This window comes from Orbicella faveolata, unplaced genomic scaffold (genome assembly GCF_042242905.1).
Source record: "Orbicella faveolata isolate gen_17 unplaced genomic scaffold, um_ofav_v1 contig_4, whole genome shotgun sequence".
NCBI classification, from domain to species: Eukaryota; Metazoa; Cnidaria; class Anthozoa; order Scleractinia; family Merulinidae; genus Orbicella; species Orbicella faveolata.
This window is the reverse complement of record NW_028301569.1, coordinates 6,327,501-6,333,361: the sequence shown is the minus strand read 5'-3', so window position 1 is coordinate 6,333,361 and position 5,861 is coordinate 6,327,501.

Here is a 5,861-nt window from a genome sequence, read left to right as displayed (position 1 = left end):
CTCAAATTTGGAAAAATGGGAAAAACAGAGCAGAATTGAGGGACACTGGAGACGGCCCTATAGGCAGCGGTAACAGACGAACTGCTCGGAAGACAGACTGACCCGGGCAAACTGTTTTACATTGTTTAAAGCAATTTACTCATTCCATTGGCATGAATAGACTGTCCAATCAAGTTGTATTTAGATGATATATCTCTTCACAATGTATTATTAATTTTCAGCCCCTCCGGTCTCCATGCTTCAAGCAATTCCAAATTTTCCCTTTTTATGCGAATACACTATAATCAAGAACGATGAGTTGGTGAGAGCGTGTGTATCTGTGAAGACCTTTAAAAAGTCAAACCTTAGAGCCCTGTGCAATGTTTCTGGCAATTTTGTAACCGTGCAAAAGGGGTAAAGGAAATCTAAATCTTATTCTTATGGTATCTTAATGAACACAAAACGGAGCAGGTTTTACTGTGTTAGACTTAACGAATCGAAACAAAGAAATCTTTTATGCCCCCTTCCATCAAGAGGTTTTCAATCATATTGACTACACGACTGATTTAAGCCAACAGTCGAGCTCTGTTTGCTAGAGCGCTTAAAATAAAGACAGCAACCTGCTGGGATAACACTTTGGCCATGTGTCATGGCCGCTTCTAATTGATAAATTACTAACTAATAATTAACTACATCATAACATAATCACTCATAAAGTATATCAGGTCGTCATACCAACGATTTAAAGGTAATTTAAGCTCTAGTAAAGGTGAGGGCCACGAAAAAGGCAGCATAATGAAAGTGCACATAAGTAGAAAGGCTATCGGGGGAGCAAGGGGCGGAGGCGGGTTGATTCCTTGAACGACTTCAGGATTTAGCGTTACAGATTAAGAGGGCGAGTCACAGCTAGCATCGCTCTTTTACCCTCTTGTGATAAAGGAAAACGAGGCTATGTACTTTTACTGAATAGGGTGTGACAATTACACAATCCTACTTTCTATTGTAATGAAATTGCTTGACTGTCTCGTGATTCTTGCGCGACTCCAAGGTCTTGTCTAAGGTAGCAAATGACGGTAACACGAACGCAGCAATCTACCCACCTATACCCTTGAATGACCTACACATGTCATGTCAATACCCGATACAAATTGAATGTATAGACGAGGAGCTGAAATAAGAACTTTTATTTGCATGCAAATAAATTCATTTAAGATATTCGATTTCAACAACAAAAGAGTCTCTCGCGAGGTTCTGTGAAAATCTATTTTCTGATGTGTTTTCCTTTTGCAACCGTTTTTCTCATCAACACAAAGGAAGTCAACCCAATATTTAATTGTCAAATCAGGCGCCGTAAAGCTTCTAGATAAAGTACGGTTTTCTCCTTCAGATATCAGTGAAAACAATTTCTGTTTAAGTTAGAGGTTAAAGTTCATTTTTTAACGATTAACAAATATCCCAGCAATAGCTGATTGTATTTCTTTGCTAGATAATGAGAGATTTCAATCTTCCCAAGTCAAAGAAAACTCAACACTATATCAAGAGAACTATATGGATGGACTTAGGTTAGAACAGCGCAAGTTGAATTGTGTTGAAAAGTTTTATGAGTACTCCATGTGAAGTATGTCAATAACTTTTTGGAAATAAATGCAGGTTAAGCTTTGCTTCACTTTAAACAATTGACATGCGAAAGTTCCAATAGATTGAAATGACAATAAGATGGGATCGAGTTTCAAAGGAAAGAAGATTTGATTAGAAATATAAAACAAACAGCGGTGATAAGCATTTTAAAAACATGTATTTTATGAATTTGACGTTTCGTATGCTAGTCAACATACATTTTCAAAAATATAACCGTGAAAAGTTTTTGGAAAGCTCTTTATACTGTATTAATGGGGGTCTGGAACTTAGACAGAAAAAACGTCTGCAGTGGAAATTTAGACGTTTCAAACGGAAACTGTCTGTAAAGTGAACAGTGGAAAAGCTTTCCTAGTAAAGTAAAAGCTTTTCACTGCTGACATTGGCATTCAATGCTGGCTGCAACTCCTGAATAAATAAGCTCTCTTTAACCTTGCAATGGTAGTCAGTCTTGCCGGACGCCAAAATGTCAAAATGGTCCCATTTGATGTTGTGACCAGTTGTTTTAACGTGATCAGCGATAGCAGAAGAGTGATCATGTTTCGAAAGGGCCTTAAAATGTTCCGTTTTCCGGTCGTGGAGTCTTCGCTTCGTTTTCCCAATGTAAAAATCACTGCAACCCCAGCAAATAGCTTTATAAATGACTTTGAATAATTGTGACCGGTTGAGACGGTCCTTGTATGGGAGGAAGGATTTGATGCGCCGGGTGTTTTGAAAAATAACTTTGACATTAAGAAAAGTGTAGAAATGATTGACACAATATTTTAGACGCTTAGCAATATGATTGCTATGGAGACCTACATAGGGTAATATAACAAGAACATTTTTTTGGGGACTGTTGCTACGGGTTCATTTGGCTTGTTCTTGTTCTTTTTCTTGTCGGCAGGACATCATTGATATTAAAAGTGATGATGCCCTGAGGGCAGCCATTTTGCAGCCAAAGCCTTAAGTTTGAAAGAAAAATGAATCTTGACCACAAGATGGAAAACAGAAAAGCTCCCTCGGTTCCATAGAAATTCCACCTTGCCTTGAAATCTAATAGCTTAAAAGACTTTCTAGCATGTTAATTATTTAGGTTGTCCAAAGTTTAACCTGCCCTGACCTGTTCCCAGTTCATATTAAGACATCTTGGGTGCCTTTCTTTGAGAAAATCCAAGATTGGATTCTTCAATTTGAAAGAATCCGAAAACGGATTTTGCGCTTCTTTACTAAACAGATCAATCCAAGATCTCTCGGGTCATGGCGTGTCAAAGGAACCGAAGTATCTACTCCCAAAGAAACGCAAAATCCGTTTTCGATTCTTTCTGATTTAAGAATCCTCTATTGGATTTTGTTAAAGAAACGCACCTCTAGACGGTTAACCTCATTCAAGAAAATTCGGTCAAACTTGAATTGCCCGTATTAACAGTCTATAACGAAACGAAACTACATCAGTTTCAAAATGGCGCTAGACCTCTGAAAACGTGTACAACATTCTGCGGCGAAAAAAGACCAAATTCGTAACTTTGTAATACACTCTTTTCTTTTTCTAGTAGATTTACAGGGGTTTTTTTCAAACTTGATTAGATATGCTATGGGTTCAATTAGAATACACCAACAAAACGTCTTACCGTTCGTCTTTCCAAAGTGAAGGCTTTTAATCACAACACTAGAAGCCATTAGTAAGATAATGAGAATAGATGAAAAGCTCTTGATAACGAATGCTTCCATCTCAAATTTGGAGAACTGGCAAAAACAGAGCAGAATTGAGGGACACTGGAGACGGCTCTATAGGCAGCGGTAGCAGACAAACTGTTCGGAAGACAGACTGACTGGGGCAAACTGTTTTACATTGTTTAAAGCAATTTGCTCATTCCATTGGCATGAATAGACTGTCCAATCAAGTTGTATTTAGATGATAAATCTCTTCACAATGTATTACTAATTTTCAACCCCTCCGGCTTCCATGCTTCAAGCAATTCCAAATTTTCCCTTTTTATGCGAATACACTATAATCAAGAACGATGAGTTGGTGAGAGCGTGTGTATCTGTGAAGACCTTCAAAAAGTCAAACCTTAGAGCCCTGTGCAATGTTTCTGGCAATTTTGTAACCGTGCAAAAGGGGTAAAGGAAATCTAAATCTTATTCTTATGGTATCTTAATGAACACCAAACGGAGCAGGTTTTACTGTGTTAGACTTAACGAATCGAAACAAAGAAATCTTTTATGGCCCCTTCCATCAAGTGGTTTTCAATCATATTGACTACCCAAAACAAAGCAGCTAAGTTGATATTAGATAGATCACTTCAATCCTCATCCACTGATGCATTAACAGTCTTGAGATGGCTGAATCTCGAAGAACGTAGGAAATGTCATCGATGTATATATGCATACAAGTGTACTAATGGCCAACTTAACCAATCCTTGGACATTGTAAGAAAGAGTGATATGCACTCCTACAATACTCGCAATAAAGATACTATAAAGCTCCCCAAAATCCAATACAATTGGGGAAAACAACGTTCACGGTACCACTGTTTCAAAGACTTCAATGAGTTAGAGAGAACTGTAAGAAACTCAGCAAGTTTGCCAATTTTTAAGAAGTGTATTTTTTCTGCTTTTTATAATTAATTATTTTTTTTATTTTTTATTATTATTATTTTTTTATTTCATTTTTTTCTTAATCTCTGTAGTGTATATGTTGTAAATATTTATTTATTTCGGTTTTAGCACTAATTTATAGATTTTAATTGTATCATTATATAGTATATATCTAGTATTAGGACCTCTATGTAGACCACTTTTAGTGATGGAGCTTCCTAATAAAAGATTGTTACTACTGATTTAAGCCAACAGTCGAGCTCAGTTTGCTAGAGCGCTTAAAATAAAGACAGCAACCTGCTGAGATAACACTTTGGCCACGTGTCATGGCCGCTTCTAATTGATAAATTACTAACTAATAATTAACTACATCATAACATAATAATCACTCATAAAGTATATAAAGTCGTCATACCAACGATTTAAAAGTAATTTAAGCTCTAGTAAAGATGAGGGCCACGAAAAAGGCAGCATAATAAAAGTGCACATAAGTAGAAAGGCTATCGGGGGAGCAAGGGGCGGAGGCGGGTTGATTCCTTGAACGACTTCAGGATTTAGCGTTACAGATTAAGAGGGCGAGTCACAGCTAGCATCGCTCTTTTACCCTCTTGTGATCCAGGAAAACGAGGCTATGTACTTTTACTGAATAGGGTGTGACAATTACACAATCCTACTTTCTATTGTAATGAAATTGCCTGACTGTCTCGTGATTCTTGCGCGACTCCAAGGTCTTGTCTAAGGTAGCAAATGACGGTAACACGAACGCAGCAATCTACCCACCTATACCCTTGAATGACCTACACATGTCATGTCAACACCCGATACAAATTGAATGTATAGACGAGGAGCTGACATAAAAACTTTTATTTGCATGCAAATAAATTCATTTAAGATATTCGATTTCAACAACAAAAGAGTCTCTCGCGAGGTTCTGTGAAAATCTATTTTCTGATGCGTTTTCCTTTTGCAATCGTTTTTCTCATCAACAGAAAGGGAAGTCAACCCAATAATTAATTGTCAAATCAGACGACGTAAATCTTCTAGATAAAGTACGGTTTTCTCCTTTAGATATCAGTGAAAACAATTTCTGTTTAAGTTGGAGGTTAAAGTTCATTTTTTAACGATTAACAAATATCCCAGCAATAGCTGATTGTATTTCTTTTGCTAGATAATGAGAGATTTCAATCTTCCCAAGTCAAAGAAAATTCAACACTTTATCAAGAGAACTATATGGATGGACTCAGGTTAGAACAGCGCAAGTTGAATTATGTTGAAATGTTTTATGAGTACTCCATGTGAAGTATGTCAATAACTTTTTGTAAACAAATGCAGGCTAAACTTTGCTACACTTCAAACAATTGACAAGCGAAAGTTCCAATAGATTGGAAATGACAATAAGATGGGATCGAGTTTGAAAGGAAAGAAGGTTTGATTAAAAAGATAAAACAAACAGCGGTGATAAACATTTTAAAAACATGTATTTTATGAATTTGACGTTTCGTATGCTAGTCAACATTCATTTTAAAAAGTAGAACCGTGAAAATTTTTTGGAAAGCTATTTATACTGTATTAATGGGGGTCTGGAACCTAGACAGAAAAAACGTCTGCAGTGGAAATTTAGACGTTTCAAACGGAAACTGTCTGTAAAGTGAACAGTGGAAAAGCTT